Source organism: Rhinopithecus bieti, unplaced genomic scaffold (genome assembly GCF_001698545.2).
Source record: "Rhinopithecus bieti isolate Rb0 unplaced genomic scaffold, ASM169854v2 scaffold_15776, whole genome shotgun sequence".
NCBI lineage: Eukaryota > Metazoa > Chordata > Mammalia > Primates > Cercopithecidae > Rhinopithecus > Rhinopithecus bieti.
Genome location: NW_016808836.1, coordinates 1,127,411 through 1,137,381, shown reverse-complemented (window position 1 = coordinate 1,137,381; position 9,971 = coordinate 1,127,411). Strand labels below are relative to the sequence as shown.

The following is a 9,971-nucleotide window of genomic DNA, read 5'->3' as shown; positions in this document are numbered from 1 at the left end:
TCCCTGATGCACAGATAAAGAGCATGCAACCTAGTGCATGGCACATAATGCTCAGGAAATGGAGTTACTCCAATAATAAGCGTGACTGCATTTAAAGCCTGCACAGGTATATGCAGTGTGTGCACACAATTTTCAAGATGAGGAAACAAGCTCAGAGAGGTTAAGAAGCATGTCCAAGATCACACAGCCAGTTAACAGCAGAGCCATGATTGGAAAGCTGACTGCCTCCAACCTGCACACAGAACCATCAGGAATCTTGTCTCTGATTCACTTGATAAAGCCTTATTGAGCATGTATTATGTAACTGGTCCTATGTAGAGGCTATTGCAGTGAACAATAGATGACACAAAACAAGAAAGCCCTGCTCCGTGGTACCTATATTCCAGAGGGAGGAGAAATAAACGAACAAGCAATTAAATGAGTCCAGGAGGTTGAGGTTGCAATGAGCCCTGATCCCACCACTGTACTCCAGCCTGCGCGGCAGAGTGACATCCAACAAACAAACAAACAAACACAAGTAAATAATGCATGTCCAGTGGTAAATAAATGCTATGCAAAGAATGAAAACAGGATGATGGCATAGAGAATGACTTTGAGGCTTACTTTAGATGGGAGGGTCAAGAAGGGTGATGTTGGAGCTAAATAAATTCATTGTGAGAAAAGCAGGGAAAAGTATTTCAGGCAAAGGGAACAGCATGTGCAAAGGCCCTTAGGAAGTAGTGTGCTTGATGTGTTGGAGGCAGTGTGTCTGCACTGAAGTGAGGAGAGTGAGAGGAGAGTAGGTGGGAGAAGCAAGCAGGTTCTACAGAACCTTGTGAGGTGTGGTCAAGAGTTAACATTTTATTCTTTGGAGCCGTGGGAAGCCAATGAAGGGTCTTCACCAGGGATGGTATGTGGTCTGATTTCCATGGAGACCCCAGCTTTGGGGTGAGGTATGCCTACCTTCAAAACAGAATTGAGGGCCGGACGCAGTGACTGACACATAATCCAAGCACTTTGGGAAGCTAAGTTGGGAGGATCACTTGAGTCCAGGAGTTCAAGACCAGCCTGGGAAACATAGTGAGACCCTGTCTCTATTAAAAAAAAAAAAAATTAAAGGCCGGGCATGGTGGCTCATGTCTGTAATCCCAGCACTTTGGGAGGCTGAGGTGGGCGGATCGCCTGAGGTCAGGAGTTCGAGACCAGGCTGGCCAACATGGTGAAACCCCATCTCTACTAAAAATACAAAAATTAGCTGGGCATAGTAGGTTCCTGTGATTTCAGCTACTTGAAAGGCTGAGGCAAGAGAATCGCTTGAACCCGGGAGGTGGAGGTTGCAGTGAACCCAGGAGGCGGAGGTTGCAGTGAGTCGAGATTACATCACTGCATTCTGGCCTGGGTGACAGAGTGAGACTCCGTCTCAAAAAAAAAAAAAAAAAAAAAAAAAAAAGTTGTGGGGGATTGCAAAGCTACAAGGAACAGGGCTTTAGAGAAAGGAACCCAGACTCAACCCCACCAAGACACTCTCCCTACGCATCTCTCTTCTTTGCTTGTCTCAGCTCAGATTCATTCCTTTCATCTGCATGTGGTGGGGAAAATAGTCATTTATTTACAGACACACACTCAATCTTTCCAGAGCCCAGAGATAAAATGGCAGAATCTCTAGTCCTAAGAGAAAAATCTCAGGGAAGGGCTCTTATTGGTCTGGCTGAAGTCACATGGCAACACCTGCACTGATTGAGGCATCCAAGGGAGTGAATGGAATGCTTTGATTGGCCAGGTTGGGGGTGGGTGGGTCCTAGGTCCAGGCTGTGTGTCCTGGGAAGGGGGGATTGCTAAATATTAGATCGAACCACATGAACTTGCCATTTTTGTAGGTGAAACATTGTAGAGTATTGGCAATTTTATGTGGTTGAAGCTAAATACTCACCAGATAAAGTAGGATAAGAAATCTTGTTGGCTGGGTGTGGTGGCTCATACCTGTAATTCCAGCACTTTGCGGGGCCAAGGTGGGAGGATCACTTGAGGCTAGGAGCTTGAGACCAGCCTGGGCAACATGGCGAGACTCTGTCTCTATAAAAATAAAAATAAAACATTAGCCAAGCATGGTGGTGTGCACCTGTAGTCCCAGTTACTCAGGAGGTGGTCTTGAGCCCAGGAGTTTGAGGCAGCAGTGAGCTATGATTGAGCCACTGCACTCCAGCCTGGATGACAGAGCAAGATCTTTAAAAAAAAAAAAGAAAACAAAGAAAGCTTGTTGACATTATCTGTTAGTCTCAAAAAAGAAAACAAAATTGGCCAAGCGCAGTGGCTCACGCCTGTAATCCCAGCACTTTGGGAGGCCCGAGACGGGCGGATCACGAGGTCAGGAGATGGAAGACCATCCTGGCTAACACGGGAAAACCCCGTCTCTACTAAAAAATACAAAAATCTAGCCGGTGCGAGGTGGCGGGCACCTTTAGTCCCAGGCTACTCTGGGAGGCTGAGGCAGGAGAATGGCGTAACCCGGGAGGCGGAGCTTGCAGTTGAGCTGAGATCGGGCCACTGCACTCCAGCCTGGGTGGGACAGAGCGAGATTCCGTTCTCAAAAAAAAAAAAAACGCACGACACAAAAAAGAAAGAAAACAAAATAAGAAAGCTGTTGGCATATAAAAGCAAGTAGAGGCTGGGCACGGCTGGCTCATGCCTGTAATCCAGCACTTTGGAGGCTGAGGCAGGTGGATCACCTGAGGTCAGGAGTTTGAGGGACCAGCCGGCCAACATGGTGAAACCCTGTCTCTACTGAAAGTACAAAAATTAGCCATGCATGATGGCGGGCGCCTATAATCCCAGCTACTCAGGGAGGGATGAGGCAGAGAGATCACTTGAACCCGGGAGGCAGAGGTTACAGTGAGCCAAGATCATGGCCATCTGCACTCCCCAGCCTGGCGACAGAGCCGAGATTCCTGTCTCAAAAAAAAAAAAAAAAAAAAAACATATATATATATATAGCATAAGAAACCCCGGTGTACTATGCAGAAGGATTTTTGGAGGAGGTGGTGATTTGTGGAAATGAACCAGTGAAGACTTGGTCCATCGGAGCAGTGGTAGGAAACTTTCCTAAGTAGAGGGAACCCACTTAAGCAAGGGCCACCGTGGAGAGGACAAGGAAAAGCTTGTTACTGTGCTCGGAGGATGGAGTGCTTGCTCTAATGATCAAATTGGAGTCATGTGTCCAGCGAAATGAGGGAGTGGAAAGGAGGTCATTTCCAAAGGAAAACTGAAGAGCTGTTACCAGGAGTAATGGATGCTGGTCAGGCAAAACTAAAAATATCCAGTTCAAAATCTCTTCCGTAAACCTTGCATCTCCAAGCAGAGATTTGCACCTTGTTTTCTTCCACTGCAACATTCATAATTGAAGAGACTCATATGCCTGGGCTCAGACATGTCCTATATGACTAAAATTTTTATGAAATATTTAATTGAACCACCTTCTCTGGGTTCAGTTGCCTGGCCATGCAGGGATGAATTTGTGGGGTATACATTTGGGGCTGCAAGAAACAGAAAAAATCCATTAACATGACCTAAGCAAAAAGGACCTCTTCGAGTTATGTCATCTAAGTAAAGTGTGGAGTTAGGGGATTTCTGACGTTTGGGGACATGGCTTATGTAATATCAGCAAGGACCCCGTTTTTCTACTCTTTTTGGTCTACCTTCCTCAGAATGGATAGCTTCCACACCCTAAAACTTGTTGCCTTGTGTCACAAAATGGTTGCCATAGCTTGGGTCGCACATCCTGTATACCAATGAACTTAAGCAGAAGGAAGGGAACAAGTGGGAAAGAGTTCTGTTCGTATCAAGGAAGAAAAATACGTTAAAATAATGAGAGTTAACAGCAACAGAACACATGTATGGGGCTCACCTTGCCAAACTGTGTTATCATTTTTTACCATAAATTACCTTTTTTTTTTGAGACGGAGGTCTCGCTCTGTCACCCCAGGGCTGGAGCTGCAGTGGCACCATCTCGGCTCCTGCAACCTCCACCTCCTGAGTTCAAGCGATTCTCCTGCCCCTTCAGCATACCGGAGTAGCTGGGATTACAGGCATGCGCCCACTATGCCCAGCTATTTTTGTATTTTTAGTAGAGTATGGAGTTTCGCTAGTGTTTTGGCAGGCCTGGTCTGAAACTCTAACCTCAAGTGATCTGCCTGCCTCAGCCTCCCAAATGCTGGATTACAGGATTTAGCCACTGTGCCCAGGCATAAATTAATTTATTAAGAAGCCCTTAATTTCATTGGTCACTCTGAGCTGCGAGGGAGCCTGGGAAAGCACGGTATCAGCAAAAAGACAGAAATTCGTGTCCTGTGCAGGGCACCATGCTGCCCCCTACCCAAATACTGAGGGTTCTGCTAGTCACAGACTTTATAATGTAGTGGGACATGGTTGTGAGGTTGTGTAAATTTTTAAAAAAATTTACAAATAACTTTTTACGTTTAACTTCCTCTTTCTTTCTCCCTCAGCTTCCCTCCCTCCTCCTCCCCTCCCCTCCCCTCCCTTTTCCCCTCCCCTCTTTCCCCTCCCTTCCCTTTCCCCCTCCTCCCCTCCCTCCCTCCCTCCCCTTCCCTTCCCTTCCCTTCCCTTCCCTTCCCTTCCCTCCTCTCTCTCTCTTTCTTTCTTTTTTTGAGACAGTCTTACTTTGTCACCCGGGCTGGAGTACGGTGGCACAATCATGGCTCACTACAGCCTCAACCTCCTGGACTTGAGCCATCTTCCTGGGACTGGGATTACAGGCACGTGCCACCACGCCTACCTAATTTTTGAGTTTTTTTTGGTAAAGATGTGGTCGCTATGTTGCTCAGGCTGGTCTCTAACTGCTGCGCTCAAGCAGTCCTCCCACCTAGGCCTCCTAAAGTGCAGGGATTACAGGCGTGAGCCACCGCACCTGGCCACATTTAACTTGCTTTTGGTTATCAAGGGGAATGCTTCAACTTTTGCCCGTTGGTTGTATGTGATTTCTGTGTATGGCTGTACTTCTGTCCTCTGACTCCTAATCAAGAAAATCCTCAAGAATGCAAAGGAGGCCGGGCGCGGTGGCTCATGCCTGTAATTCCAGCACTTTGGGAGGCCGAGGCGGGAGGATCACTTGAGGCCAGGAGTTCGAGACCAGTCTGGCCAACATGGTGAAACCTCGCATCTACTAAAAATACAAAAATTAGCTGGGAGTGGTGGCACGTGCCTGTAGTCCCTGCTACTCAGGAGGCTGAGGCAGGAGAATCGCTTGAACCCAGGAGACAAAGGTTGCAGTGAGCTGAGATCTTGTCACTGCACTCCAGCCTGGGCGACACAGCCAGACTCCGTCTCAAACAAACAATACAAAGAAGTGAGAGTTATAGGATGATAAGAATGGAATTTTATTCTGAAACCCCTGTAATGTAACAAAAAGTCAACCATTCAGAAACTTTGTTGGGGCTGGCGCGGTGGCTCACACCTGTAGTCCTAGCACTTTGGTAGGCTGAGGCAGGAGGACTGCTTGAGTCCAGGAGCTTAACACCAGTTTGGGCAACATAGCGACACCCTGTTTCTACGAAAAATACAAAAATTAGGTGGGGGTGGAGGCACACACCTGTAGTCCCAGCTGCTCAGGAAGTTGAGGTGGGAGGACGGTTTGAAACTGGGAGGTGGAGGTTGCAGTGATCTGAGATAGATCATACCACTGCACTTCAGCCTGGGTGACGGAGCCAGACGCTGTCCCCCTCTCCCCAACCCCCCCAAAAAAACTCTGATGGGTTATTTTGGTAATAAATTTCTCGTGACACACCTCACAGTGAATTGTCATGGGCTGGTGGCTGTCTCACTGTTCCAATGATTTATTGCCTTATAACAAACCAAACTTAGTGGCATAAAACAAATATTATTATGCTCACAGTTTCTGTGGGTCAGGAACTTAATCAGGGCCCAGTGATGATGGCTTGTCTCTGCTCCAGCTGGGACCTAGAGTCATCTAAATGCTTCTTCACTCGCATATCTGGTTCCTGAGCTGGGGTGAATCAAAAGCTGTGCTGGGATTATCATATGGAGTACCTATACGTGGCCTCTGTATGTCTGGGCTTCCCACAGCATTGCTGTTAGGTTCCAGGATGTAGCACCCTGAGAGCTTTTCTTTTCTTTTCTTTCCCTTCCCTTCCCTTCCCTTCCCTTCCCTTTCTTTCTTTTTTTTTCTTTCTTGAGACAGAGTTTCACTCTTGTTGCCCAGGCTGGAGGGCAATGGTGTGATCTTGGCTCACCGCAAACCTCCACCTCCCAGGTTTAAGTGATTCTCCTGCCTCAGCTTCCCGAGTAGCTGGGATTACAGGTATGCACCACCACGCCTGCTAATTTTGTATTTTAGTAGAGATGAGGTTTCTCCATGTTGGTCAGGCTGGTCTCAAACTCCTGACCTCAAGTGATCCTCCCGCCTTGGGCTCCCAAAGCGCTGGGATTACAGGCCTGAGCCACCGCGCCTGGCCTTTTTTGTTTTGAGACGGAGTTTCGCTCTTGTCAGTCAGGCTGGAGTGCAGTAGTGTGATCTCGGCTCACCACAGCCTCCACCTCCTAGGTTCAAGCATTTCTCCTGCCTCAGCCTCCCGAGTAGCTGGGATTACAGGGGCACGCCACAACTCCCAGCTAATTTATGTATTTTAGTAGAAACAGGGTTTCACCATGTTGGCTAAGTTGGTCTCAAACTCCTGACCTCAAGTGATCTGCCTGCCTCAGCCTCCCAAAGTGCTGGGATTACAGGTGTGAGCCACCATGCCTGGCAGTACACACACATATTTGCACACATGTGGGCATGAAACATGCACAGTTATGCATCTTTGGTTAGATTCAAGTTTGGGCAGACACTCATTTACACACAAATACACGCACAGTCACAGAAGTCAGGCACACACAAATATACACAACCAGTCACAAATTTTGCCTGCATCACACAGGTATCCACACCCAGTCACAGACCCACAATCGCACACACACTCAAGGATTCACCTATCACAGAAGGTTCCAATTCCTTGTTGTTTATTTGTGCATAATGTATAAAAGTAAAACAATAAACTCAGTCCTATGTCTCAGTCAGGGCTGCAGCTTCATAAATAAAGGGTGAGAGGAAATAATTTAAGGAAGGAGTAGGGCTCAGTCCATAAATAAGGTGTGGTGTGTGTCAGGTGGATTCGGGGTGGGTTGACGTTCTCAGACACAGGTCCCCATTGGCGACACATATCAGGTCTCGTATGAGTAGGCGGAAGAGGTTGAAGGTGACAGACGCCTCGAGGCAGCCAGGGGACTCCTGTGGGGAGGAGGGGATGGGTCAGGGGCTGTCCAGGGTCTGGGCTCCTATTGGCTCCTCAGACCCTGGTCCTTCTCTTCCTGGTTCACTCACCTTTTGGGGCCTCCTGGAGCCGGTGTAGCCAGTGTTGGAGGCGGCCCCGGGGACTGGGCCCTGCTGTGGGTTGAGCCTGGATCTGTGGGCAGAGGAGGGTGGTGTGTGAGGCGGATCCTGGGCCACCACAGGGGAAGGATGCTGCTTAGAACTCACAGACCTGGGTGCCCGGGCCCCAATGACTCACACAGGCCCGGAGCTGAGAAAGGATGTGGTGCAGGGTGTGAAGGGGCTGGTCTAGGACGACCCCAGGGCCGAGTCAGTGTCAGCGGCAGCCTCCAGGACTTTCAGCGACAGGGCCAGCTCAGCCTCCAAGGCCACGGGGCGCTCCCTCACCTGAGGAGAGGTGAAAAGAGCACGTGAGGGAGAACAGGCAAGAAGACCCAGTTAGTGGGGCAGGTAGGCAGTCCTGGGGAAGGACGGTGACACGGTGCATGTGGTGGGGACAGGTGAGGGGTCTGGGGAGAAGGAGGCAGGAGGGGAAGACTTGAGGAAGGATACAGGGGAGGCAGGATGGTCAGGGAGGCAGGTGAGGGGATAAGTGAAATGGAGACAAATGAAAAGGGACTTACGGGGTCACAGAGGTTCCCTGGGACGGGGTGGGGACGGGTGAGGAGAAAGCAGGTTGGGGCACAGTGAGAGAGGAACAGTTGCATGCACAGAGAAGAAGGGTGGGGCCAGGTGTGGTGGCTCACGCCTGTAATCCCAACACTTTGGGAGGGCGAGGCAAGTGGATCACCTGAGGTCAGGAGTTTGAGACCAGCCTGGCCAACATGGTGAAACCCTGTCTCTACTAAAATGCAAAATTAGCTGGGCATCATGGCACATGCCTGTAATCACAGCTACTCAGGAGGCTGAGGCAGGAGAATCGCTTGAACCCAGAAGGCAGAGGTTGCAGTGAGCCAAGATCATGCCACTGCATTCCAGCCTGGGTGACAGAGCAAGACTCTGTCTCAAAAAAAAAAAAAAAAAAAAAAAAAAAAAGAAGGGTGGATGAAGGGGAACATGAGCTGGATGAATGTCAGTGAAAGATGATGAGGGACAGGTGACGGGGCAGGTGAGAGGGAGAGGGAGTCAGTGTTGAGAACAGACAGGGGGAAGTGGAGCAGGATGAAAGGCACAGGTGGGGGACAGACTGGGGACATTTGGGAGAGAAATGAAGAGTGAGAGTGGAAGTGACAGGGACAGGTGAGTGAGCTAGGGGAGTGGGGCCGACGGGAGATGACAGAAGGGACCCAGGGGAAGGACAGAGTCAAGAGAGCTGTTGAGAAGTGGCAAGGGCACAGGACAGGTGAGGAGAGGTCCAAGACAGTGAAGGACAAGGGAGACAAAGAAGGCTAAGGGGCCACTTAAGGAGAGAAGGGAGAGGGTCAAGGGAAGGGTGAAGGGGGCCTGACTTCCAACTCACCTGGAGAAGCCTTAGGTCCCAATTCCTGGGGAAGACAGGAGAGCTGCAACTCCAGTTTTTCAACTTGAGTGATTCTTCCTAGAGAGCAAGGGCAGGGGTTAGCCCACAGCAGGATGGCTGGAAGCTAGCTCCTAGTAGCAAGGATGAAGTTGGCCTGACAGCATAGGTTTAACCCAGTGCAGAAAGGATAGAGGTTCGCCATAGTTGGAAGGCTAGAGGATAGCCCACAGTAGCAGGGCAGTAACTGGGACACCCGTAGAAGTGGAGGTTAGCCCCTAGCAACAGGAACTCACCAAGGCGTCCCTGGCCTTCTTGAAGCTTGCCAACTCCTGCGGTGACAGAGATTTGAACCTGCCAATGTCGCAGCCCTTCCCAGTTGTGGTGGGCTTTGAAGTGGGGACAGGGCCTGCCACGGCCAAGCCTAGCACCAAAGGCACCAGCACCACGATCCAAGCTGCAGCCATGGCTAAATCGCAACTGCTTCCCCAGCGGCATGGCTCTGCTTTGTAGCCGGGCAAAATGAGCAATCCACGATGATGTGTGTAAAGTGAAAAGGTAATTGGAAATGAGAATTTCCACTTTGACTTCAGAGGCATGAGTGGGTGGGGCCAGTTTGGGAGCCTGGTGAGGGAACAGGTGTGGGCGGGGCCAAGTGAGCTGGGAGCTGCATCAAGAAGGAAAGAGAAACTGAAATCCTTAGAACTCTGTGGGCAGCTTTCAGTCAAATGGCCTCGAGGAGTTCCTGACGGAGGCGGAGATTAGGGATAAGGCTACCTGAGTGGCAGGGAGAAAGCTTCTTTTTTATTCTAAATTAGCCAGGAGTGGTGGCAGGCACCTGTGGTCTCAGCTACTCAGGAGGCTGAGGCATGAGAATCGCTTGAATCCAGGAGGCAGAGGTTGCAGTGAGCCAAGATCATGCCACTGCACTCCAGCCTGGGTGACAGAGTGAGATTCTGTTTCAAAAAAAAAAAAATTGGTTTTTTATTTTATTACTATTTTTTGAGATGGAGTTTTGCTCTTGTTGCCCAGGCTGGAGTGCAATGGTGCAATCTTGGCTCACTGCAACTTCTGCCTCCTGGGTTCAAGCGATTCTCCTGCCTCAGCCTCCTAAGTAGCTGGGATTATAGGTGCGCACCATCACGCCTGGCTAATTTTTGTATTTTTAGTAGAGACTGGGTTTTACTATGTTGG

The 9,971-nt window shown here is 49.5% G+C and overlaps 1 pseudogene; it reads right to left on the bottom strand.

Moving 5' to 3' along the window:
- Positions 1-7,086: 7,086 nt before the first annotated feature.
- On the bottom strand, positions 7,087-9,244 carry LOC108539015 (interferon lambda-1-like; annotated as a pseudogene).
- Between the last annotated feature and the right edge of the window lie 727 nt (positions 9,245-9,971).